The sequence below is a fragment of the Neophocaena asiaeorientalis genome, unplaced genomic scaffold (assembly GCF_003031525.2).
Source record: "Neophocaena asiaeorientalis asiaeorientalis breed wild unplaced genomic scaffold, Neophocaena_asiaeorientalis_V1.1 scaffold190, whole genome shotgun sequence".
Taxonomy (NCBI): Eukaryota; Metazoa; Chordata; class Mammalia; order Artiodactyla; family Phocoenidae; genus Neophocaena; species Neophocaena asiaeorientalis.
The window spans coordinates 4,876,907-4,903,668 of NW_020175017.1; the positions used below are offsets into that span (position 1 = coordinate 4,876,907).

Consider the following 26,762-nt stretch of genomic DNA (forward strand, 5'->3'; position numbering starts at 1 on the left):
ACTTAATTTCTGGGTCCAAGGACTGGGTTCTTATTTAGTCCGAAACAGAGCTTTCCCTTTTTATCAAAAAAACAATTGTTGAATTGTTTTATCTTTTGTTTTCCCGTCTTGTTTTTCCTTTTCTGAGGCCAATTATTGGGCTAGTTTTTTTCTAAATTATCATTTTGGGAAATATTCCTTTGGACCATGACAGAAGTTTGGCTTCCATTGGTTCCTTTAAGGTCAGCATTTCTTACAGAAATGTCAGCAAGGTGATTTCCCTTAGCTTCCAGGGAGTCAAGATTAGAATGCCCTGGAATCTTAATAATAGCTAAAGTGACAGGTAAAAGGATGCCATTCAATAATTTCTGAACACAGGGACCATTTTAAATTGTGTTTCCACTGGAAGTAAGGAAGCCACATCATTTCCACAGCATTTCAGAATCATGAGCAACTCCAAAAGCATATCTACTATCAGTATTAATATTGACAATTTTGTCCTTGGCCAAAGTACAAGGCTTTGTAAGGGTGTATAATTCAGCTTGTTGGGCCAGAGTAGCCGTAGGTAAAGGTGCTGACTTGACAACATCAAAAGGAGTTGCAATAGCATACCCAGCACAGTATTTGCCATTGTCATCTTTAAATAAGAACCATCAGTGAACAATGAGCAGTCAGTGTTACACAGTGGAATTTCCTGTAGATCATTATGAGGAGGTGGTCCATCAGCATTAAGCAGTCCTGAGGTATTTTGTTGGTGACAGAGGGGGAGAAGAGTAGCCAGGTTAAGGTTATTACAACATAAATGAGTTATGTGAGGATCCTTTAACAAAGGGCGAGGCAGCTGACTGAGAAGTGTTGAGTGAGATGAGAATTCAGGAGGGCTTCTACTGCATGAGGTACAAAAATGGTTAAAGGGGATCCCACAATGATTTTCTTAGTCACCCTAACCAAAAGGTTAGTGGCTATAATGGCTCTAAGGAAAGGGGGTGTCCCTGTGCCACAGAACAGTTGCTGACTACAGTACCCTATGGGTCGATAGTGATCCGCGTGTTGGGGTGAGTACCCGAAGGACATTTGTTTCCCTTTCATATACAAAAGGGAATCTGATAATTGGGATGCCCAAGGACAGGTGGGTTCATCAAACTCTACTTTAAGGCCTTGGAAGCTTTCCTCCAGTTCTTCCCATAAAATTGGGTCAGGGTTTTTATTGCTGAGTAAAACTTATAGAGGTTTGGCCATAAGAGAGAAATTTGGAATCCAATTTTTGCAATAACCAATTAGCTTGAGGAACCCTTGCAGTTGGTTCTTAGTTTTGGGTTTTAGGAAACATAGGACACTAGGAAGTCTATCTGATCTAGGTGTGGCCCTTGCTCTTATATCAGATGCCCTAAATATCAAACCTGGGTTTGGGCAAACTGTAGTTTTTCTTTGGTGACCTTTTGTCCCATTAAGGCATAAATCAACTACAGTAAAGAATTTACTTTCAGTGGGAATGGATGTTAACAATGTATGAGGGTTAGGAACAGCAAGGCTTCAAAGGATAACAATGTTGTTTATTGCTTGGAGGTCCTGGACAAACTGCCACCCTTGCCTCTTAGGTTTTCACATGAGGCCTTGAGTCTTATAATCTTCTATCATGGGCTTTAGGCCTTGAAGGACTTCTTATAGGTCATTTATTAATTCGTTGAAGAGGTTTTAAGGGGTCTACTTGAATTTTTTTTTTTTTTTTTTTTTTTGCGGTATGCGGGCCTCTCACTGCTGTGGCCTCTCCCGTTGCGGAGCACAGGCTCCGGACGCGCAGGCTCAGTGGCCATGGCTCATGGGCCCAGCCGCTCCGTGGCATGCGGGATCCTCCCGGACCGGGGCACGAAGCCGCATTCTCCGCATCGGCAGGCGGACTCTCAACCACTGCGCCACCAGGGAAGCCCGGTCTACTTGAATTTTGATGGGAGGTGTGCTGTGAATTTTGCCAGCATCAGTTGGAGATTTTGCCCATAAGGAAAGTGGTAGCTGATTCAATAGGGACAAATGATCAGTGTTTCCAGAATCTGCTCTAGTAGAGATTTATTTGTTCAGAGATGGAAAAAATAAAAGATGTCAAAGGGTCATTTAATTCACCTGGTGGAATACTTTGATGACTACTATCAATTTCTAGAATTATTTCCCTCTTTTGGGAGAAAAAAATTCTAGCATGATCCTTCTCTTTGAAGTCTTGGCCTAATAAATGGATAGGAGTGGATGGACTAAGGAGAAAAGAGTGTGTATCTCTCAAAGGGTCTAAACAAAGGGAATAGGTTCGGAGACAGGGACTTCTTGAAGTTCATTAGACATTCCTGCTATTTGGACTGTTTTGGTACTCTGAGGCAGGGACGTTTTATAGTAGTGGCTTTGAACACCGAGTGTGTGGCTCCTGTGTCAATTAGGTTGGGAAGAGGTTCACCCCCAATCTGGAGAAATCTTTCTGTGAGCCAATCAAGGGAGAGGATTGGGAAGAGCCCCTGTAGTTCCTCAGAGTCACATTGAGAATTGGGAGAATGTTGGAGAGTCTGGTTAGAGGCTGAAGGCACCTAAAATGCTTAAATTTGTAACAATCCATTTTCCAGTGCCCCAGCTTTTTACAATAATAAAAAGAATGGTTTTGATTTCATTTAGGAGCCTTCATTTTCTGGAGTTGAAGACTGAGAAATTTGACGGGCTTCCTTGGAGGTGGCTCATCTAGAGTATGAGATAGCTGGTTTGGCAGGTTGACTGGAGTGGACATAATTTCCCACCATGGCCCCTTTTATTAGAAGTGAAAGGTCCCAGTTCAGCACATTAATAAACACAGAGTTAAAAACTCCTCGGGTGGAGGTCTTCCCCAGTGGTGCAGTGGTTAAGAATCCACCTGCCAATGCAGGGAATATAGGTTTGAGCCCTGGTCTGGGAAGATCTCACATGCTGTGGAGCAACTAAGCCCATGCTCCACAACTACTGATCCCACGTGCCACAACTACTGAAGCTCATGCGCCTAGAGCCTATGCTCTGCAACAAGAGAAGCCACCACAATGAGAAGCCCGTACACTGCAACAAAGAATAGCCTCCACTTGCTGCAACTAGAGAAAGCCCGTGCACAACAATGAAGACCCAATGCAGCGAAAAATAAATAAAATTTAAAAATAAATAAATAAAATAAAAACTCCTTGGGTGGAATCATCGTCTGAATTTTCATTAAAAAACATTCTGATGTTTTTGTAATAATGATGAGAAGTTGATCATCAGATTTTTGTGTACAAGCCTGAATTTTGTTCCAATTAACAGATTTTGGAGAAGCCCTAGGAATTGCTTGATGAAGTTGCCTAGCAATTGCCTGAGCCTGAATATATAATATGGTAGGGGGCTGGTCTCCCAGTTGTAATTCTAGAGACCTTTCTAGACTTTCCCAGTTAGTGGTTTTCATATAATGCTGGGCCTGGCCTTCCCCAAGAAGCATATGAATTAGCTGATATAAGTCAGAGAAACCAGTCTGATAAGTTCGAATGACTATATTAAATTCCTCAGCAAATCTCTGAGGCTTTGGTACTTTGGGAAAATCTTTGACTATGGCTTGCAGTTCGACTTTAGTCCAGGGGGTAGAAAAATTAAAGGTTTAACCTCTGGATCCTTGGAAGGCTTAATTTTTAAAGCAACAGATTCTGATAGGTTCAGAGGAAAAGGGAGTGGGAAGAGTTTCAGAGAAAAGGGGAAGTTTGGTGAGAGAATTAGTATGAAAGATTTGAAGGTATAGTGGAGACAGGTGGTATAGTAGGGAAGGAGGAAGATGGCACCAAAAGTGGAGTTTGGCCACAAGGAGCCAAGCCAAGGGAGGGAGAAAAGATGGCACCACCACACAGCCTGAGACAAAGAAGCCAAGGAAGAAGAGCCTGAGGTAGACATTCATCTTGCTTTAATCATTTGTTTGCCTCAGTTAATCTTAAATTCTTATTTTTCATAGAGGCAATTTTATTTTCTCATTTTTTTCTGTTTTGATTTTTTAATAATTGCTTTACAGTGATGTGTTAGTTTCTGCTTTATAACAAAGTGAATCAGTTATACATATACATATGTCCCCATATCTCTTCCCTCTTGCATCTCCCTCCAACCCTCCCTATCCCACCCCTCTAGGTGGTCACAAAGCACTGAGCTGATCTCCCTGTGCTATGCGGCTGCTTCCCACTAGCTACCTGTTTTACATTTGGTAGTGTATATATGTCCATGCCACTCTCTCCCTTTGTCACAGCTTATGCTTCCCCCTCCCCGTATCCTCAAGTCCATTGTCTAGTAGGTCTGAGTCTTTATTCCCATCTTGCCCCTGGGTTATTCATGACCTGTATTTTTTTTTAAATTCCATTTATATGTGTTAGCATACGATATTTGTTTTTCTCTTACTGACTTACTTCACTCTATATGAAACACCCTAGGTCGATTCACCTCAATACAAATAACTCAACTTTGTTTCTTTTTATGGCTGAGTAATATTCCATTGTATACAGGTGCCACATCTTCTTTATCCCTTCATCTGTCGATGGACATTTAGGTTGCTTCCATGTCCTGGCTATTGTAAATAGAGCTGCAATGAACATTGTGGTACATGACTCTTTTTGAATTATGGTTTTCTCAGGGTATATGCCCAGTAGTGGGGTTGCTGGGTCGTATGGCAGTTCTAGTTGTAGTTTTTTAAGGAACCTCCATACTGTTCTCCATAGTGGCTATATCAATTTACATTCCCACCAACAGTGCAAGAGTGTTCCCTTTTCTCCACACCCTCTCCAGCATTTATTGTTTCTAGATTTTTTGAGGATGGCCATTCTGACCGGTGTGAGGAGATACCTCATTGTAGTTTTGATTTGCACTTCTCTAATGATTAATGATGTTGAGCATTGTTTCATGTGTTTCTTGGCAATCTGTATATCTTCTTTGGAGAAATGTCTATTTAGGTCTTCTGCACATTTTTGGATTGGGTTGTTTGTTTTTTTGATATTGAGCTGCATGAGCTGCTTGTAAATTTTGGATATCAATGCTTTGTAAGTTGCTTCATTTGCAAACATTTTCTCCCATTCTGAGGGTTGTCCTTTCGTCTTGTTTATGGTTCCCTTAGCTGTGCAAAAGCTTTTAAGTTTCATTAGGTCGCATTTGTTTACTTTTGTTTTTATTTCCCTTTCTCTAGGAGGTGGGTCAAAAAGGATCTTGCTGTGATTTATGTCATAGAGTGTTCTGCCTATGTTTTCCTCTAAGAGTTTGATAATGTCTCGCCTTACGTTTAGGTCTTTAATCCATTTTGAGTTTATTTTTGTGTATGGTGTTAGGGAGTGTTCTAATTTCATTCTTTTACATGTAGCTGTCCAGTTTTCCCAGCACCACTTATTGAAGAGGCTGTTTTTTCTCCACTGTATATTCTTGTCTCCTTTATCAAAGATAAGGTGACCATATGTACGTGGGTTTATCATCTTTCTTTGTGACATTTTTGTCTGGTTTTGGTAACAGGGGGATGGTGGCCTCGTAGAATGAGTTTGGCACTGTTCCTTCCTCTGCTATACTTTGGAAAATTTTGAGAAGGATAGGTGTTAGCTTTCATCTAAATGTTTGATAGAAGTCGCCTGTGAAGCCAGTTGGTACTGGGCTTTTGTGTGTTGGAAGATTTTTAATCACAGTGTCAATTTCAGTGCTTGTGATTGGTCTGTTTATATTTTCTGTTTCTTCCTGGTTCAGTCTCAGAAGGTTGTGCTTTTCTAAGAATGTGTCCATTTCTTCCAGGTTGTCCATTTTATTGGCATATAGTTGCTTCTAGTAATCTCTCATGATCCTTTGTATTTTTGCACTGTCAGTTGTTACTTCTTTTTCATTTCTAACTCTATTGATTTGAGTCTTCCTTTTTTTCTTTTCTTTTTTTTTTTTTTTTTTAAGGTACGCGGGCCTCTCACTGCTGTGGCCTCTCCTGTTGTGGAGCACAGGCTCCAGACGTGCAGGCCCAGCGTCCATGGCTCACGGGCCCAGCCACTCTGCTGCATGCGGGGTCCTCCCAGACCGGGGCACAGACCCATGTCCCCTGTATTGGCAGGTGGACTCCCAACCACTGTGCCACCAGGGAAGCCCCTTCATTTTTTTCTTGATGAGTCTGGCTAATGTTTTATCAGTTTTGCTTATCTTCTCCAAGAACCAGCTTTTAGTTTTATTGATCCTTGCTATTTTTTCGTTCATTTTGTTTTCATTTATTTCTGATCTGATCTTTATGATTTTTTTCCTTTTAACTTTGGGATTTTTTGTTCTTATTTCTCTACTTGCTTTAGGTGTAAGGTTAGGTTGTTTATTTGAGATGTTTCTTGTTTCTTGAGGTAGGATTGTATTTCTATAAACTTCCCTCTTAGAACAGCTTTTGCTGCATTCTGTAGGTTTTGGGTCATTGTGTTTTCATTTCATTTGTTTCTAGGTACTTTTTTGGTTTCCTCTTTGATTTATTCAGTGATCTCTTGGTTATTAAGTAGTGTATTGTTTAGCCTCCATGTGTTTGTATTTTTTACAGATTTTTTCATGTAATTGGTATCTAGTTTCACAGCGTTGTGGTTGGAAACAATACATGATACGATTTCAATTTTCTTAAATTTACCAAGGCTTGATTTGTGACCCAAGATATGATCTATCCTGGAGAATGTTCCATGAGTAGTTGAGAAGAAAGTTTATTCTGTTGTTTTTGGATGGAGTGTCCTATAACTATCAATTAAGTCCATCTTGTTTAATGTACCGTTTAAAGCTTGTGTTTCCTTATTTATTTTCATTTTGGATGATCTGTCCATTGGTGAAAGTGGGGTGTTAAAGTTCCCTACTATGATTGTGTTACTGTCATTTTCCCCTTTTATGGCTCTTAGTATTTGCCTTATGTATTGAGGTGCTTCTGTGTTGGGTTTATAAAGATTTACAATTGTTAAATCTTCTTGGATTGACCCTTGATTGTTACGTAGTGTCCTTCTTTGTCTCTTATAATAGTCTCTATTTTAAATTCTGTTTTGTCTGATATGAGAATTGCTCCTCCAGCTTTCTTTTGATTTCCATTTGCCTGGAAAACTATTTCCATCCCCGCATTTTCAATATGTATGTGGCCCTAGGTCTGAAGTGGGTCTCTTGTAAACAGCATATGTATGGGTTTTGTTTTTGTATCCATTCAGCCAGTCTGTGTCTTTTGGTTGGAACATTTAATCCATTTATAATTAAGGTAATTATTGGTATATATGTCCCTATTGCCATTTTCTTAATTGTTTTGGGTTTGTTTTTGTAGGTCTTTTCTTTCTCTTGTGTTTCCTGCCTAGAGAAGTTCCTTTAGCATTTGTTGTAAAGATGTTTTGGTGGTGCTGAATTCTCTTAACTTTTGCTTGTCTGTAATTTTTTTCTAAACACCTTTATTGGAGTATAATTGCTGTACAATGGTTGTTAGTTTCTGCTATATAACAAAGTGAATCAGCTATACATAAACATATATCCCCTATTTCCTCCCTCTGCAATCTCCCTCCCACCCTACCTTTCCCAACCCTCTAGGTGGACACAAAGAACCGAGCTGATCTCCTTGTTTTATGTGGCTGCTTCTCACTAGCTATCTGTTTTACATTTGCTAGCGTATATATGTCCATGCCACTCTCTCACTTTGTCCCAGCTTACCGTTCCCTGTCCCCATGTCCTCAGGTCCATTCTCTACATCTCTGTCTTTATTCCTGTCCTGCCCCTAGGTTTTTCAGAACCATTTTATTTTTTAGATGCCATATATATTTGTTAGCATACACTATTTGTTTTTCTCTTTCTGACTTACCTCACTGTGTGTGACAGTCTCTAGGTCCATAACCTCACTATAAATAACTCAATTTCATTTTTTTTATGGTGGGTAATATTCCATTGTATATATGTGCCACATCTTTGTCCATTCATCTGTTGCTGGACACTTAGGGTGCTTCCATGTCCTGGTTATTGTAAATAGAGCTGCAATGAACATTGTTGTACATGACTTTTTTTTTTTTTTTTACACGCGCTAAATAAAAGCTATCTGTATTATGTGGTAGATGAAGAAATAGTTTCTTAATATAGCAAGACCCCATCCAAGTAAAGAAAAAGAAGAAGCATGCAAATTTAATATGCATGAAAAGCTTTTCAACCTCTCTAATTTATGAAATAGAATATAAATGAAGAACATATTTTCACTTACCAAGATGAAATACAAGAGTACGGTTTTAGTTATGAAAACATTTCCTTGCTTGACAATTATGCAATATCTATCAAAATCCCTTGTCACAGTAATTTTAGTTCTAAACATTTATCTTGTATTACTATGTCTATTCTGCCCTGTAACCATAAATTCCACAGTTGCTTAGTGATGGTTCTATATTTAAATGCATTTGATTCTTACTATCAGTATTTTTTTTTTCTTTCCATAGCTTCTTCATTCTGTGGCCTTTGTTTTTATTCATTCCTTAGACAATTTCAGCCTGCTGTCAAGTAGGGTTTTTTTTTTTTTTTTGGTTAAAAATAAATTTTTATCAACTGTATTGAGGTATAATTGATATACAACAAACTGCACATATTTAAAGTATACAATATGAAAAGTTTGGGCACAGGTGAAACCATCACAGCTATCAAGAAAATGAACAAACGTATTCATCACTCTCAGAAGGTTCCCTATGGTTTCTCCTAATCACTCCCCATTGCTTCCCCAGGCACCCACTGATCTGCTTTCCGTCACTACAGATAAGTATACATTTTCTAGAATTTTTACATAAGTGGACTCATATAGTATGTACCGTTCTTTTGTCTGGATATTTTCTTCACTCAGCATGGTTACTTTGAGATTGATCCATGTAATTACATGTATCAATTTTACATTCCTTTTCTTTTTGAGAGCTTTTCTTTCTTTTTTTTTTAATAGATGTTTACTGGAGTATAATTGCTTCACAATACTCTGTTAGTTTCTGTTGCACAACAAAGCAAATCAGCCATATGCATACACATGTCCCAATATCCCTACCGTCTTGAGCCTCCCTCCCATCCTCCCTATCCCACCTCTCCAGGTCATTGCAAAGCACTGAGCCGATCTTCCTGTGCTATGCTGCTGCTTCCCACCAGCCAACTGTTTTGCATTCAGTAGTGTATATATGTCGATGCTACTCTCACTTCACCCCAGCTTCGCTCTCCCACCCTGTGTCCTCAAGTCCGTTCTCTATGTCTGCCTTTTTATTCCTCCCCTGCAACGAGGTTCATCAGTGCCATTTTTTTTTTGGATTCTATATATATGCATAAGCATACAATATTTGTTTTTCTCTTTCTGACTTACTTCACTCTATATAGAAGACTCTAGGTCCATCCACCTCACTACAAATAACTCAATTTCGTTTCATTTTATGGCTGAGTAATATTCTATTGTATATATGTGCCACATCTTCTTTATCCATTCATCTGTCTCTGAACATTTAGCTTGGTTCCATGTCCTGGCTATTGCAAATAGTGCTGCAGTGAACATTGTGGTACATGTCTCTTTTTGAATTATGGTTTTCTCAGGGTATATGCCCAGTAGTGAGATTGCTGGGTCATATGGTAGTTCAATTTTTAGTTTTTTAAGGAAGCTCCATACTGTTTTCCATACTGGTTGTATCAACATACATTCCCACCAACAGTGCAGGAGGGTTCCCTTTTCACCACATCCTTTCCACCATTTATTCTATCTAGATTTTTTGATAATGGCCATTCTGACTGGTGTGAGGTAATACCTCATTGTAGTTTTGATTTGCATTTCTTTAATAATTAGTGATGTTGAGCATCTTTTCATGTGCCTCTTGGTCATCTGTATGTCTTCCTTGGTGAAATGTGTATTTAGGTCTTCCTCCCATTTTTAACTGGATTGTTTGTTTTTTTGATATTGAGCTCCATGAGCTGTTTGTATATTTTGAGGATTAATCCTTTGTCCATTGTTTCATTGCAAATATTTTCTCTCATTCTGAGGGTTGTCTTTCTGTCTTGTTTATGGTTTCCTTTGCTGTGTAAAAGCTTTTAAGTTTAATTAAGTTCCACTTGTTTATTTTTGTTTTTATTTCCGTTACTCTAGGAGGTGGGTCAAAAAAGGTTTGCTGTGGTTTATGTCAAAAAGTGTTTTTCCTATATTTTCCGCTCGAGTTTTATAGGGTCTGGCCTTTTTTTTTTTTTTTAACAACTTTATTGAGTATAATTGCTTTACAATTGTGCATTAGTTTCTGCTGTATAACAAAGTGAACCAGCTACACATATCCCCAAATCTCTTCTGTCTTGCGTCTCCCTCTCTCCCACCCTCCCTATCCCACCCCTCTAAGTGGTCACAAAGCACCGAGCTCATTCCCTTTGCTATGCGGCTGCTTCCCACTAGCTATCGGTTTTACATTTGGTACGTTATGTGTGTACATGCCACTCTCTCACTTCGTCCCAGCTTACCCTTCCCCCTCCCTGTGTCCTCAAGTCCATTCTCTAGTAGGTCTGCATCTTTATCCCCATCCTGCCCCTAGGTTATTCATGACCTTTTTTTTTTTTCTGGATTCCATATATATATGTTAGCCTACAGTATTTATTTTTCTCTTTCTGACTTACTTCACTCTGTATGACAGACTCTAGGTCCACCTGCCTCACTACAAGTAACACAGTTTTGTTTCTTTTTATGGCTGAGTAATATTCCATTGTATATATGTGCCACATCTTTTTTATCTATTCATCTGTTGATGGACACTTAGGTTACTTCCATGTCCTGGCTATTGTAAATAGAGCTGCAGTGAACATTGTGGTACATGTCTTTTTTTGAATTATGGTTTTCTGAGGGTATATGACCAGTAGTAGGATTGCTGGGTCATATGGGAGTTCTATTTTTAGGTTTTTAAGCAACCTCCATACTGTTCTCCATAGTGGCTGTATCAGTTTACATTCCCACCAACAGTACAAGAGGGTTCCCTTTTCTTCACACCCTCTCCAGCACTTCTTGTTTGTAGATTTTTTGAGGATGGCCATTCTGACTGGTGTGAGGTGATACCTCATCGTAGTTTTGATTTGCATTCCTCTCATGATTAGTGATGTTGAGCATCCTTTCATATGTTTGTTGGCAATCTGTATATCTTCTTTAGAGAAATGTCTGTCTAGGTCTTCTGCCCGTTTTTGGATTACATTGTGTTTTTGATATTGAGCTGCATTAGCTGCTTGTAAATTTTGGAGATTAATCCTTTGTCAGTTGCTTAAATCTCAGTTTTGGAGATTAATCCTTAGTCAGTTGCTTCAGAGAAAGTAAATATTTTCTCCTATTCTGAGGGTTGACTTTTCGTCTTGTTTATGATTTCCTTTGCTGTGCAAAGACTTTTAAGTTTCATTAGGTCTCATTTGTTTATTTTTGTTTTTATTTCCGTTTCTCTAGGAGGTGGGTCATAAAGGATCTTTCTGAGATATATGTCAGTAATAGAGTGTTTTGCCTATGTTTTCCTCTAAGAGTTTTATAGTGTCTGGCCTTACATTTAGGTCTGTAATCCATTTTGAGTTCATTTTTGTTTATGGTGTTAGGGAGTGTTCTAATTTCATTCTTTTACATGTAGCTGTCCAGTTTTCCCAGCACCACTTACTGAAGAGGCTGTCTTTTCTCCATTGTATATTCTTGCCCCCTTTGTCAAAAATAAGGTGACCATAGGTGCATGGATTTATCTCTGGGCTTTCTATCCTATTCCACTGATCTGTATTTCTGTTTTTGTGCCACTACCATACTGTCTTGTTTACAGTAGGTTTGTAGTATAGTCTGAAGTCCGGGAACCTGATTCCTCCAACTCCGTTTTTCTTTCTCAAGATTGCTTTGGCTGTTCGGGGTCGTTTGCGTTTCCATAGAAACTGTGAAAGTGTTTGATCTAGGTCTGTGAAAAATGCCATTTGTAGTTTGATAGGGATTGCATTGAATCTGTAGATTGCTTTGGGTAGTATAGTCATTTTTACAATGTTGATTCTTCCAACTCAAGCACATGGTATATCTCTCCATCTGTTTGTAGCATCTTTAATTTCTTTCCTCAGTGTGTTATAGTTTTCTGCATACAGATCTTTTGTCTCCTTAGCGAGGTTTATTCCTAGGTATTTTGTTCTTTTTGTTGTAATGATAAATGGGAGTGTGTCCTTAATTTCTGTTTCTGATTTTTCATCATTAGTGTATAGGAATGCAAGAGGTTTCTGTGCATTAATTTTGTATACATCTGCTTTACCAAATTCATTGATTAGCTTTTGTAGTTTTCTGGTAGCATCTTTAGGATTGTCTATGTATAGTATCATGTCATTTGCAAACAGTGACAGCTTTACTTCTTCTTTTCCGATTTGGATTTCTTTTATTTCTTTTTTTGTCTGCTTGCTGTGACTAAAAGTTCCAAAACTATGTTGAATAATAGTGGTGAGTGGGCATTCTTGTCTTGTTCCTGATGTTAGAGGAAATGGTTTCGGTTTGTTACCATTGAGAATGATGTTGGCTGTGGTGTGTCATATATGGACTTTTATGTTGTTTAGGTAAGTTCCCTCTATGCCTATTGTCTGGAGAGTTTTTATCATAAATGGGTTTTGAATTTTGTCGCAAGCTTTTTCTGCATCTATTGAGGTGATCGTATGGTTTTTCTCATTTAGTTTGTCAATATGGTGTATCACATTGATTGATTTGCATATATTGAAGAATCCTTGCATTCCTGGGATATCCCCACTTGATCATGGTGTATGATCCTTTTAATGTGCTGTTGGATTCTGTTTGCCAGTATTTTGTTGAGGATTTTTGCACCTATGTTCATCAGTGATATTGGCCTGTAGTTTTCTTTCTTTGTGACATCTTTGTCTGGTTTTGGTGTCAGGATGATGGTCGCCTCGTAGAATGAGTTTGGGAGTGTTCCTCCCTCTGCTATATTTTCGAAGAGTTTGAGAAAGATAGGTGTTAACTCTTCTCTAAATTCTTGATAGAATTCGCCTGTGAAGCCATCTGGTCCTGAGCTTTTGTGTGTTGGAAGATTTTTAATCACAGTTTCAATTTCAGTGCTTGTGATTGGTCTGTTTATATTTTCTGTTTCTTCCTGGTTGAGTCTTGGAAGGTTGTGATTTTCTAAGAATTTGTCCATTCTGGGTTGTCCATGTTATTGGCATGTAGTTGCTTGTAGTAATCTCTCATGTTCCTTTGTATTTCTGCAGTGTCAGTTGTTACTTCTCCGTTTTCATTTCTAATTCTATTGATTTGAGTCTTCTCCCTTTCTTTCTTGATGAGTCTGGCTAATGGTTTGTCAATTTTGTTTATGTTCTCAAAGAACCAACTCTTAGCTTTATTGATCTTTTCTGCTGTTTCCTTCATTTATTTTTCGTTTATTTTTGATCTGATCACATAATTTCTTTCCTTTTGCTAACTTTGTGATTTTTGCTCTTCTTTCTCTAATTGCTTTAGGTATAAGGTTAGGTTGTTGATTGAGATTTTTCTTGTTTCTTTAGGTAGGATTATATTGCTATAAACTTCCTTCTTAGAACTGCCTTTTTGGCATCCCATAGGTTTGGGGTCATCGTGTTTTTATTGTTATGTGTTTCCAGGTATTTTTTGATTTCCTCTTTGATTTCTGCAGTGATCTCTTGGTTATTTAGTAGTGTATTGTTTAGCCTCCATGTGTTTTTACAGTTTTCTTTCTTGTAATTGATATCGAGTCTCATAGCATTGTGGTCGATAAAGATACTTGGTACAATTTCAATTTTCTTAAATTTACCAAGGCTTGACTTGTTACCCAAGATGTGATCTATCCTGCAGAATATTCCATTAGCACTTGAGAATAAGTATATTCTGTTGTTTTTGGATGGAATGTCCTATAAATATCAGTTAAGTCCATCTTGTTTAATGTGTCATTTAAATCTTGTGTTTCCTGGGGCTTCCCTGGTGGCGCAGAGATTTCCAATTGTTATATCTTCTTCTTGGATTGACCCTTGATCATTATGTAGTATCCTTCTTTGTCTCTTGTGATAGTCTTTATTTTAAAGTCTGTTTTGTCTGATATGAGAATTGCTCCTCCAGCCTTCTTTTGATTTCCATTTGCATGGAATATCTTTTTCCATCCCCTCACTTTCAGTCTGTATGTGTCCCTAGATCTAAGTGGGTGTCTTTTAGACAGCATATATATGGGTCTTGTTTTTGTATCAATTCAGCCATTCTATGTCTTTTGGTTGGAGCTTTTAATCCATTTACATGTAAGGTAATTGTCGATATGTTTGTTCTTATTACCATTTTCTTAAATGTTTTTGTAGGTCTTTTCCTTCTCTTGTATTTCCTGGCTACAGAAGTTTGTTTAACATTTGCTGTAAAGCTGGTTTGGTGGTGCTGAACTCTCTTAACTTTTGCTTGTCTGTAAAAGTTTTAATTTCTCCATCAAATCTGAATGAAAGCCTTTCTGGGTAGAGTAATCTTGGTTGTAGTTTTTTCCCTTTCATCACTTTAAATATGTCCTGCCACTCCCATCTGGCTTGCAGAGTTTCTGCTGAAACTTCAGCTGTTAACCTTATGGGCATTCCCTTGTATGTCATTTGTTGTTTTCCCTTGCTGCTTTTAAAATTTTTTCTTTGTATTTAATTTTTGATAGTTTGATTAACATGTGTCTTGGCATATTCCCCTTGGATTTATACTGTATGGTACTCTCTGTGCTTCCTGGACTTTATTCATTATTTCCTTTCTCATGTTAGGAAAGTTTTCAACTATAATCTCTTCAAATGTTTTCTCAGTACCTTTCTTTTTCTCTTCTTCTGGGACTCCTATAATTCGAATGTTGGTGTGTTTAATGTTGTCCCAGAGGTCTCTAAGACTGTCCTCAATTGTTTTCAATCTTTTTTCTTTATTCTGCTGTGAAGTAGTTTTTCCCACTATTTTATCTTCCAGGTCACTTATCCTGGAAGTGCCTCTGTTATTTTCAGTCATTGCCTCAGTTTTCTGCCTTTGATTCCTTCTGGAGAATTTTAAATTTCATTTATTGTGTTTTTCATCATTGTTTGCATTTTAGATTTTCTAGGTCCTTGTTAAACGTTTCTTGTATTTTCTCCGCTCTATTTCCAAGATTTTGGATCATCTTTACTATCATTACACTGAATCCTTTTTCAGGTATTCTGCCTATTTCCTCTTCATTTGTTTGATCTGGTGGGTTTTTACCTTGCTCCTTCATCTGCTATGTGTTTCTCTGTCTTCTCATTTTCCTTAGCTTGTTGTGCATGGGGTCTCCTTTTTGAAGGCTGCAGGTTCGTAGTTCCCATTGGTTTTGGTGTCTGCCCCCAATGGCTATGGTTGGTTCAGTGGGTTGTGTAGGCTTCCTGGTGGAGGAGACTAGTGCCTGTGTTCTGGTGGATGAGGTTGGATCTTGGCTTATTGGTGTGCAGGTCCACGTCTGGTGGTGTGTTTTGGGGTGTCTGTGACCTTTTTATGATTTTAGGCAACCTTTCTGCTAGTGGGTGGGGTTGTTTTCCTGTCTTGCTAGTTGTTTGGCATGGGGCGTCCAGCATTGGAGCTTGCTTGCCATTGGGTGGAGCTGTTCTTAGCGTTGAGACGGAGATCTCTAGGAGAGTTCTCGCCGACTGATATTATGTGGGGCCTGGAAGTCTCTGGTGGTGCAATGTCCTGAACTCGGCTCTCCCATGTCAGAGGCTCAGGCCTTACACCAGGTCAGAGCATCAAGACCCTTGTCATCCACACAGCTCAGAAGAAAAGGGAGAGAAAAGAAAACAATAAAAAATAAAACAGTTAAAATTAAAAACTTTTTGAAATTATTAAAATAAAAGAATTAAAAAGTAATAAATACAACAAAAAAGAGCAGCCAAACCAATAAACAAATCCATCAATGATAATAAGCGCTAAGAACTATACTAAGATAAATATAAAAATCGGAAACAAGTCAGTCGCAGACAGCACACCCCAAGTCTACAATAGTTCCCAAAGTCCACCACCTCAATTTTGGGTTGATTCATTGTCTATTCAGTTATTTCACAGATGCAGGGTACCTCAAGTTGGTTGTGGGGATTTAATCCACTGCTCCTGAGGCTTTTTGGAGAAAGTTCCCTTTCTCTTGTTTGCACAGCCCTTTGGTTTCTGCTGTGGTTTTGGCCCCACTTCTGCACGTAGGTCACCCTCAGGCATCTGTTCCCCACCCAGACAAGAGGGGGTTAAAGCAGCGGTTGATTAAAGGGCTCCTGCTCATTCAGGCGAGGGGGAGGGAAGGGTATGGTAATTATAGTTGAAATTCGATGTGAGCCTGTTCTGGCAGAGGCCAGGGTGACTTTGCAACTGCTTGAGGCGCACTGTGTGTTCTCCCGGGGAAGTTGTACCTGGATCACAGGACCCTGGCAGTGGCGGGCTGCACAGGCTCCCGGGAGGAGAGGTGTGGATAGTGACTTGTGCTCGATCGCACACAGGACTTCTGGTGGCTGAAGCAGCAGTCTTAGTGTCTTATGCCTGTCTCTGCTGTCCATGCTGATAGCCGCGGCTCACTCTGTCTTTGGAGCTCATTTAAGGGATGCTCTGAATCCCCTCTCCTTGTGCTCCCTAAAACAATGGTCTCTTGCCTCTTAGGCAGGTCCAGACTTTTTCCCAGAGTTCCCCCAGCTAGCTGTGGCGTAATAGCCCCCTTCAGGCTGTGTTCATGCAGCCAAACCCAGTCCTCTCCCTGGGATCTGACCTCCGAAGCCGGAGCCTCACCTCCCTGCCCCAGCGTGTGAGCAGACAGGCCTCCCGGGCTGGTGAGTGCTGGTCGGCACTGATCCTCTGTGCAGGAATCTCTCTACTTTGCCTCTGCACCCCTGTTGCTGCGCTGTCCTCTGTGTCTCCGAAGCTTCCCCCCTGCCCACCCCCTGTCTCCACCTGCAAAGGGGCTTCCTAGTGTGTGGAAACTTTTCCGCCTTCACGACTCCCTCCCAGAGGTGCAGGGCCTGTCCCTATCCTTTTGTCTCTGTTTTTTCTTTTTTCTTTTGCCCTACCCAGGTATGTGGGGAGTTTCTTGCCTTTTGGGAAGTCTGAGGTCTTCTGCCAGCGTTCAGTAGATGTTCTGTAGGAGTTGTTCCACATGTAGATGTATTTTTGATATATTTGTGGGGAGGAAGGTGATCTCCACATCTTACTCCTCTGTCATCTTCTGGACCCTCCAGGATTCTTATTTTTGCTTTTAGAAAGCCATAGCAATGAAAAGTCATCCTGTGTGTGTGTGTAATACATCAAATAGTAAGACTGAGGTCTAAAATCCCACAGTCCAAGAGTTGTTGATTCTGGCTGTACCTGGGTCTCGTCATCAGGTAGCTTGTTAAACACACACATACCTGGGACTCATGTCTAGAAAATTCTGATATGCATTTGGGGTTGAGACACATTGTCGAGGTTAGGTGAGGAAGCCTGTCTGAAAGCCACCCAAGAGTATATTGATTTTTTTTTTTGAAATAAAAGAAGAGCCTTGGTATTTTACACCTCTCTAATTAGTGGTAATTCACTTATAATGGAAAAATGCTTTGACTATATTTCAGTCTGTGTGTATGTGAGAGAAGAGAGGAATAGCTTGGTATGGTGAAAGTATAATAGGATTTGAACTAGAAGTCCTGAGTTTAAGACTCTGATCTCCTTCTACCTAGCTAAGTAACTTTGGGCCACTCTGAGCTCAGTTTTTTCTTTTGTAAAGTGAAAATATTAGCACCTCAGTTACAGAGTTTGACCATCAAATGGGATGATGGTCATACGTGGAACTGCATTGACACCTGAAAGGAACTCTGCTAATGCACAGAGAAGAAGACCATGTGGAGACAAGGGCAGAGACTGCATTGATGCTGCCACAAGCCAAGGAATACTAGGGACCACCAGCAGCTAGAAGAGGCAAGGGGGAGATTCTCCCATAGAGCTTTCTTCTTTAGAGTGTGGCTCTGGAAAGCCTTGATTTGAAGCTTCTGGCATCCAGAACTGTGAGAGAATAAATTTCTGTTAAAGCCACCTGGTTTATGGTCATTTGTTATAGTGGCCCTAGGAAATGAACACAGAGTTTAGTAAGAGAGGCTTTGGGAGGGATAGTGTCATTGGAGGCTGACCATCCCTGAAGGGCAGGCTGCTTTGGGGTCTGACTCCTTACTTCTTCTGGTTTCTTCTTTTCTTCTCCATGGGAGCAGGAGCTGGAGCTCTTGTGTTGCTGGTGTTGGCAGTGAGTGCATTATGACAGAAGGGGGCATAGGCACAATGTGTGGGGTTCATTTGTGAGTCAGAAATCACTTGAAATGTAGAGGAATTTAAAGAAACACAGACATAACAACTAGCCATTTGTGGTGATGGTTATTCCCTGCTTAATTGTAAAAGTAAATAAGGCCTGTTTGCCAATGGGAGTATCACTTGCACACAAAGAATGAATGAAGGCCTTAAAAAGTGTCTTATAATCATGTTTGCACTATTGATTTGCTTAGTAAATTATTTTGTGGAGATGGTACAAACGTTAGTCCCAACCTGCCCAATTTATGAGTCTAGTTTAGTTCATTCTAAATTATCAACACTGTATTGTACACAAATGCAAATCACATATTTGCTTTTATGTTTGCACTCAACTTTATTGTAGCTCATATAAATAGAATAAATTAAGAGAAAATATCTTGGGACAAATAATGATATGCTTAGATACACTGATGTGTGCCTAGCCTAAAGAGTCATTTTTGCTAACCTGAAATTTTTTAATCCTTCTCTATCTTTATGGGAAATGTATAGCTCTAGTTACTAATTAGAATGCTCATTTTAAGAAATGTCGAATTTTTCTATTTTAGATGTGTTCCATATAATCAGTGATTACATTCTTTTAAAAAGCAGACATAATCCTAATAAATAAAAATGATCAGAGCGTCCCTGGAACACTACAGACTTCTTTCTGTCTCACTGTGGTGTACTGTGAACAGCTATAAACAGTTAGGGGCTGTCCCTGAAGTACACATGGTGCTTTGGTTTCATATGGGCAGTAGCTCCTTTCAACTGTAGAAGAGGAAATTCTGAAGCCCTTTCCTCTGTTTATACAGAACTTTTAATACGTCTTTGCGAGGTGAAAAGTCCAAATGAGTTTCTAATGGCTTTATTATTATTATTACCTTTAAAATATATTATGGCAATTCTTTGCTCTCTATCGTAAGGTAATTTTTGTCATCTTTCTTCTTGCTTTTATTCTTTTATTTTATTGTCCTTGGTATTCCACTTGTTTTTTTGACACATGACAATATTTTTAGTTTGGTCCTGCTGTTACCACCGCTGAATTTAAAACTAAATTCTATGAATTAAGATTATTGTTCATGAAGTAGGTAATAAGTAGATGATAGATAGGGTTGGAGAGATAGATAAAGATACATGGGGTAGAGTCTCTTTTTTGATAGTTTAAGGCCTTTCTTTCACTTAATTAAGTAATATAGTCTCTATGGTAAGGGTTGCTCATTAGCTACTCTGTTCACTTTATTGATTAAATTTATTTACTTGGTAAGACAAAGATGATAAAATGCAGTACTACCTCATTGAATGTGCCTTATAAACTATGAGCTGTGCTGTATCATGTTGGTCAAGATCCATTAATCAATCTGGAAAATATTGATTAAGCCTCTGACTTCTCACTTTTAACAATCAACAATACAAGATAAGGCTTAGATATGCAGAGAAGGTCTGGTGTTGGTGAGAGATTGTGAGACAGATGTCTTGTGTCATTTGAAGTCAGAATCATCAGAGAACCAGGGAGTGACATAGTAGACTAAAGACTGGCACTAGCTGGGGGAGAATTAGAAAATTTGATTTCTATAGATCTTTGGAAACAACATTTTAAATAGTTGTGAAAGAAAGTTGTGCTCTCTTTTATAGCTGCATTATAAATGTAAGAATTCTTGAAAGGTCTTATAAAGCAATGAGACACTTGAGTACCTTAAAGAAAATTTCTTTTTGCGGAGAGATCTGTAGATTCAGTTGACCTTAATAAGCAACTCTATAGAAACAAGTTGTAGGAATATTGGAGGTAAGGGAGTGACTCCTATTGGATATTTGCTTAAGGCTTCTACCTTAGGTGGATGGGCAGATGTCTCTCATTCTTCCAGATGCTGAGGCTGTACTTGGTGGCAGGTGGATCAAAGCAAGGAGAATGCCCCAGGTTGCACTGAGGTAGATCGCCTTCAGAGGAGAAAGTCAGAGTAGCTTAATAACTATATTTATATTCCAGACAGGCCATTCCTAATCTTCAGAGATCCATACTAGTGGTTCCCAAAGCATGGTTGCTAGGTCAGCAGCACGAGCTTAATTTGGGAATTGTTAAACATTGCAGCTTCTTGGACCTCACCTCTTATCTACTGAATGCAAAACTCTGGGTGGACCCAGCGGTCTGTGTTTTAACAAGCCCTCCAGGTGATTTTGATCCACGCTAGAGTTTGAGAACCATGGATCTCTACTATTCTCTCTGCCTGATTAATTTTTTTCCTTTTCTTAGAAGCGTCCCACATATATAGCACCTAAGAAAATACCTAATGCATAAGAAGTATTTGATAAATAGTTGCCCTGTGGATGTTCAAAACTCTCATAGAGATTTTGAAGGAAAGGAGAATGTCTTAATCTTACTTTCTAGCACCTTTCCAGCCATGGTACTTCTGATTGCCTGTGCCCATCAGTAGAAGTACTTTGGTGTTTTATGTCATACAAAATTACAGGTGTTCCACAAGTAGTAGTAAAACATAGAACCTGCCCTCAGGGAGCCACAAGTGGATTATGGCAACCATACAAAAGCAAATACACTACAGTGTCCAGGTGATGTGTTTATGCTCATCATAGAGCATTCTTCCAAAATTTCTTAGGATGGGATCATAATAATTGTTTTATATCCTTTTCCTCATAAATAACTGTTTCTCTCTGATTACATGTTCCCCATTTTGGTTCAGAAAATACAATGATTATGGTCATAATGAAGCTAATGAAAGAAGGGAAATAGGTATGTAGAGAAATAAGGATTTTAATAGAATCAAATCCTTAAGCTCAAGACAAGACACTCAAACCATTCAGGTATTTTGGCTTGGGTGGAGAGAGGGCAGTAGATTTAGAGTTTGGAGGGCTATGGGATCCTTCCAATTTAATATAATTACTTAAGATAAAGTGAAGTGTGCTGGAATGGTAACAGAGTATGGGTTGCAGTCCCAACTCTACATGTATTTGCTGTATAAACTTCAAGTTGTTTAACTTCTCTGAGCCACCTATAAAATGAAAACATTAATATTCAGGTCAGATTCTGTGAGTTTTCCAATATTTCACTTTGTGACCCACAGAAACAGAAATTTCACATGATTCAAACCCACATCTACCTCAAAGAATTGTTCTGGGGATTTAGTGAAGCCAGTATACAGGATGCCTGATACATAGTGTGTGCTCAATAAATAGTAGATCTAGTCTCCTCGTATGAAAGCAACTGGCACACAGTGTTCAATAGATGTGTTTGGCTAAAATAATCACAGGAGGCAATCATTTTCACTGTCTAAAAGTAGGCTCAGTCCTTGATATTCTCACTTTAACAGCTACTTCCATGCCAAGTAACTGTCTCCATCCTGACTACTGAATAATTTTCCAGAATATTCATAGTGTAGAGGGGGCCTTGTTTTTTTGTTTTTCCTGGATCCTGTATTTACTACTTATGTGGACGTAAAAATGTAATATCTTATATGCATGTTTTTATTATTTAAAGTATTCACAATTTAGTGTTGGTACTTGTCTTGAAATGAATTTTGAATTGCATAGAACACTTTACCCCTATTGTGCTTTGGTTTGCGCAGGAAGAAAAACAACTTATGGCAGTCAGCCTTTCGTATATTAAAAAACATTATTCATGTTTTCGTTTAGGCTCTCCTGCATAACACAAAGCCTGAGCAGTGAGTGTAGAATGGCTTTAAACCCTCAGCAACAGCTTTGTTTCTGCTATGTAGCATCACTGCTAGACAGGGGCCTGTCACATCTATGTCAGTGCCATACATTCCACATTGATTGAGATTCAGTCCCCAAATACCACTTAATAGTAAAGAATAGTAGTTTTCGAGGAGTAGGCAAGAATCAGTGATAATGATTTATAGAAAACAGTGTCAAAATCTATGACTAGCTGCATGTTTAGAAAAGAAGGCAGAAAGAGGACTGGGCATGTTGCATGTTTTTATTCACTAAGAGAATAGTCCTTGTGGCATTATTATCCTTGGGTGTTGGCATTGAACAGGGCTGCTGGCAAAGCTTGTCTGCATCTTGAATCTTTATTTTGGAGTCAGGGTTGTGTTAGGCTTTCCACAGCTCAGCAACAACATCCAGTTCCAGGTTGAAAACTCATGGAACATCTTATGGTTGACAGAAAAAAACCATCTAAAGTGTGTCATGCCTGCCATTTGCTCAGGCAGTAGTTTGTTAATACCGGTTCTGTCTTCATTTCTTTTCTCAGCCAGCATTTAAAAACTTGTTGTTGAAAGAGGAAGATATGTAGTGTCCTCATGCCTATCTCTCTTCTGAATGATCTTTCTTCCCTAGATGGGAGTTGCAAAAAAAGTCTCAGTGGTTGGAAAACATGGCATTTTGGAATCTCAACTCTTTCTTTTTGAAAATGTTGGTTTGCTTCCAACCAGAAGTTAGAAGGTGTAGGTGTGGTGGAAAGAGCATAGAATCAGGTGGCCTCACTGATTCCTATTGATTCCACTGGTAAAATAAGGGGGTTTGGATTATATTATGAATGTATGAATAAATGTTTCATAAAGTCCTTGCTGACTCCAACAGCTCATATTACAATCTAACTCTATTTTAAAGGAAAGGGAAACATTGCTCTTCTCAGTAGCTTTCTTGCTGTGACTCTGGAGACATCACTGTTTCTTTTAGCAGCTAAGGAAGCCCTTACTATAAAAACATTTACAACTTGACTCTAAGTAAGAAACAAATAGAAAGAGCATGAGATTTTATGTTCCTTCTGAGTCCTCAGTACCTGACAGATAAAAATGTACCTATTAAATTTTTTGCTGAATAAGTCAGATGGGAAGTTAGAAAGTCTGGGTTATCTGTGTAACCTCAGCCAGGTCACTAGAGTCACCTGGGCTTGTGGTGGGGAGGCTGTCCCAGGTGACCACCAAGATCTTTCCTAGCTTTAAAATTCTATGAACTTGGATTCCAAAACTAATTGCTTTTTGAAAACTCTGTTTACAATTTTCATAGGCACTCACATTTTGAACATTTATGAAATGGAACACAGTTATGTTTTAGTATGAAAGTTTAAAGTGGTTGTGATAAGAGCACTGTGTTAATTAGATTAACCAACTCTCACCTGGAATCTCACAGGATGGAAACACTGGTACTTTAGTTTGTTTCCTTTTTGAGGAGCAGAGCTGATGCAGGGGAGGGAAAAGGAAGCTAGGGGGAAGAAGGGGTAAAATGTAGTGGTGTTGAGGATGGGGCAGTCAGAGCACTAAGAAGTGTGAAGACAGATGCCAGCAGGGTGGGAGGAGAGGTTGAAGAGAAGAGCAGGATACCTCATGATGGTTTTGGCCAAGTTACAATCATGCAGAGGCCTGGTGCTGTGCACCACACGTGCACATGGCTGCTTACTCTTCCTTGTGGGTTTGTGGTCACTAATTCTTAGCAGTCATGGTCTAGTTGTGTGTACTTTCTAGATTTGAGTCCCAGCAATTTTGGTGCATTCTTAACCTCATTGTGCTTCAATGTCTTCATCTTTAAATTGGGGATAATAATGGGGATTACGTGACAATACATGCAAAATGCTTAGATCAGTGTGCCATGAATGTTAGCCCAGTATTAATAAACATCAAAACATTGGCTATGATTATTTTTATTATTACTACTACTATCACTCATTCATCAGAAGAAATAGACCAGCTCATTGCTTAAATGGAAAGCAAGCAGAGTGCTGAAAAGATTGTTCCTGCTTTCACCACAGAAAACTCCCCGAACAACTTTCCCCCTGAAAAAAAACTTTGCTTTCACGTGACTAATTCAGTTTATGGCAACCTCATTCTCTTAGGCAAAATATTGCCCTCTTACTGTGGTCTTCTTTCAAAATGGAAATATTCACTGAGAGCAGCATATTAAGTTCCTAAGATATGATTATGAAATAATATTTAGAATCTCTTATCTGTATGACGAGAGAGAGAGAGAGAGAGAGAGAGAGAGAGAGAGAGAGAGAGAATGAATATGAGTGAATTGAGAGGTGAGAGTGAATTAAATCTATAAAGGGAAAAGGATTGTATCCTTAAAGGACAAAGGGAAAGTGGAGGTGAGTAGGAAGACTAAAAGGAAAACAGGCGTCACGAAGGGCAAGTGTCCCCTACTTCAGAATTCTGTTCAGCAAAATGGTTGAAAATAGTAGGCTACAATTTTGTGAAAATTTAGATACAAAAGATCATTTCTGGTTTCCACAGTGATAGCCTTGGGGTTTAGGATTTTTATATCTTAACTTGAATCTTCATCTATATTTGCAAGAAAAATCTGCAAACTCTCTTCCTTTGGATATTTTGTTGATAGCTCCAGTTTTCTGCCATTTTTGTATATTTAACAGAGACACAATGGGGCTTGCTCAGTACGGATCTGAGAGTAAAACAGGCTGTAAAAGATCAAAAAGAGGGAGACCAAAACATCACCCAGGGAACTCTTTAAGAAGAGCATATGATTATAGGATCCTACAGAGTTAGAGAACTCTTGAGGATGATTAGTTCTAGTCATAGGAATTACAGAAATATGGATATTGGCAAAGACAGAAGCCATGTAGAATATCTAAAAGGTGGTATCAGGATGGAAAGTCTTTACATGAGAAATGAACTTAAAATCTGATTATTTAAAGTCAGGGCATTCTGGAATTATGTACGACCACGAGTAATTTAAAAGCTAGCCTTTGGTGAAGAGAAGGGTCATCAGTCTTTCCCCTCCTCTAGCATCACCTTTACATCCCAGAAAGCATGTGCTGCTCCTTTCGTAAGACCTGTTACGGTTCCCTCTCATACAGTGCTAAGTCCATTTCCTCCACGAGACTTCCCTTCGTACTTCTAAACAGGGACATTCTTCTTACTTCCTATCTATCTGGACCTCTCCATGGACACTATAAATTTGCACCTGTTATTCTTGTATATTATTTATCTCCACAGCTAGATTATAAAGTCTTTGAGAAAAAGAATTACATCTGTGTATCCCATACAGTGTATTGGTGATATGTGCATAATAAATACTCGAGAAATATTTGTGGTTGAGTAAAAATTCAGTTTTTATAGGGAAAAATTTAAGATTATCAATCCAATTTAAAAGAAATTTGTCTATCTGGAGTTGGTGATTTGAAAATAAAAAATGTCATCATATTGACTAAGCAATTGCTAGTGATAAACCAAAGTTCAAGTATGGCAGTCAAAAATGTCATTTTAAAGCAAAGCCAGTAAGACAATATTTGAGTCCATTGCTTCATGCATCATAATTATACTTGCATAGTGTATTTTGTTTTCTTTGAACTAAAAGAATTCTGCTGAGGTCAAAGTATTGGAATTTCCAATGTACTAGAATGAATTTTTTTTTTAAGCAGTAGACATGGACATGCTTATTTATTTTTAAGGGATATTTTATATTTTTTATTTTTTAAATTTTTTGGAGGGGGAAATGGCTACCTTTAATAGGAAATGCATACTTTATTTTTTGACAGGTGTTTAATCATATTTATTCATTCAATAAATATTTACATCAAGCACCTCTTATATGGGAGTTCAGCCACAAACATGACCCATATGGTCCCTGATTTTGACTGAGATGATGCATTGTTCATCAAGCTTCTCTATGGCTAGAGTGAAATATCACTCAAATATCTCTGCCCAGTGTTAAGCCCACCAAAAATGTTTTCTTTTTATTGGAGTATAAAATTGCTTTACAATGTTGTGTTTGTTTCTGCTGTGCAGTGAAGTGAATCAGCTATATGTACACCTATATTCTCTCCCTCTTTGACCTCCTTCTCACCCCACCCCAATCCTACCCATCTAGGTCATCACAGAGCACCGAGCTGAGCTCCCTGTTCTATACAGCAGGTTCCCACTAGCTATCTGGTTTACACATGGTAGTGTATTTATGTCAAATCTAATCTCCCAATTCGTCCCACCCCCTTACCCCCTTGTGTCCACATGTCCGTTCTCTGTGTCTACATCTCTATTCCTGCCCTACAAACAGGTTCATCAGTACCACTTTTCTATATTCCACATATATCCATTAATATATGATATTTGTTTTTCTCTTTCTGGCTTACTTCACTCTGTATGACAGACTCTAGGTCCATCCACATCTCTACAAATGACCCAATTTCGTCCCTTTCTATGACTAATATTCCATTGTATATATGTACCACATTCTCTTTATCCATTCATCTGTTGTTGAACATTTGGATTGTTTCCATGTCCTGGCTATTGTAAATAGTGCTGCAATTTATTTCTAAAAATTCTCAGAATGCTAAACAAATGCTTTTAGATTTGACACATAGTCTATGCCTCTTTCTCTTAAAACTTTATTTCCTTTCTCACAATCCAGTGATGTTTTCTGAAAATTTATTGTAGGTTAGTGTCCAATATTTCCCCTCAATGTCCTAGAACTTGAGGGCTGATTTTAAACAAATACAGTCGCAGGGAAGTCATTTTGCAGCCAGGAGAAGGAGCACCACATTAGAGGGACTGAATGGTGTCCAGAGTCTGGGCCATTCTTCACAGACGGTGGCTGCCCAGGGCCCTGAAGTGGTTTCTCTTTGCTCCATTTCTAA

At 38.9% G+C, this 26,762-nt stretch overlaps 1 pseudogene; it reads right to left on the reverse strand.

The window, feature by feature from the left end:
• Window positions 1-401: 401 nt before the first annotated feature.
• Window positions 402-26,762, reverse strand: part of LOC112411154 (general transcription factor IIH subunit 3-like) — a 56,714-nt pseudogene continuing 30,353 nt past the window's right edge.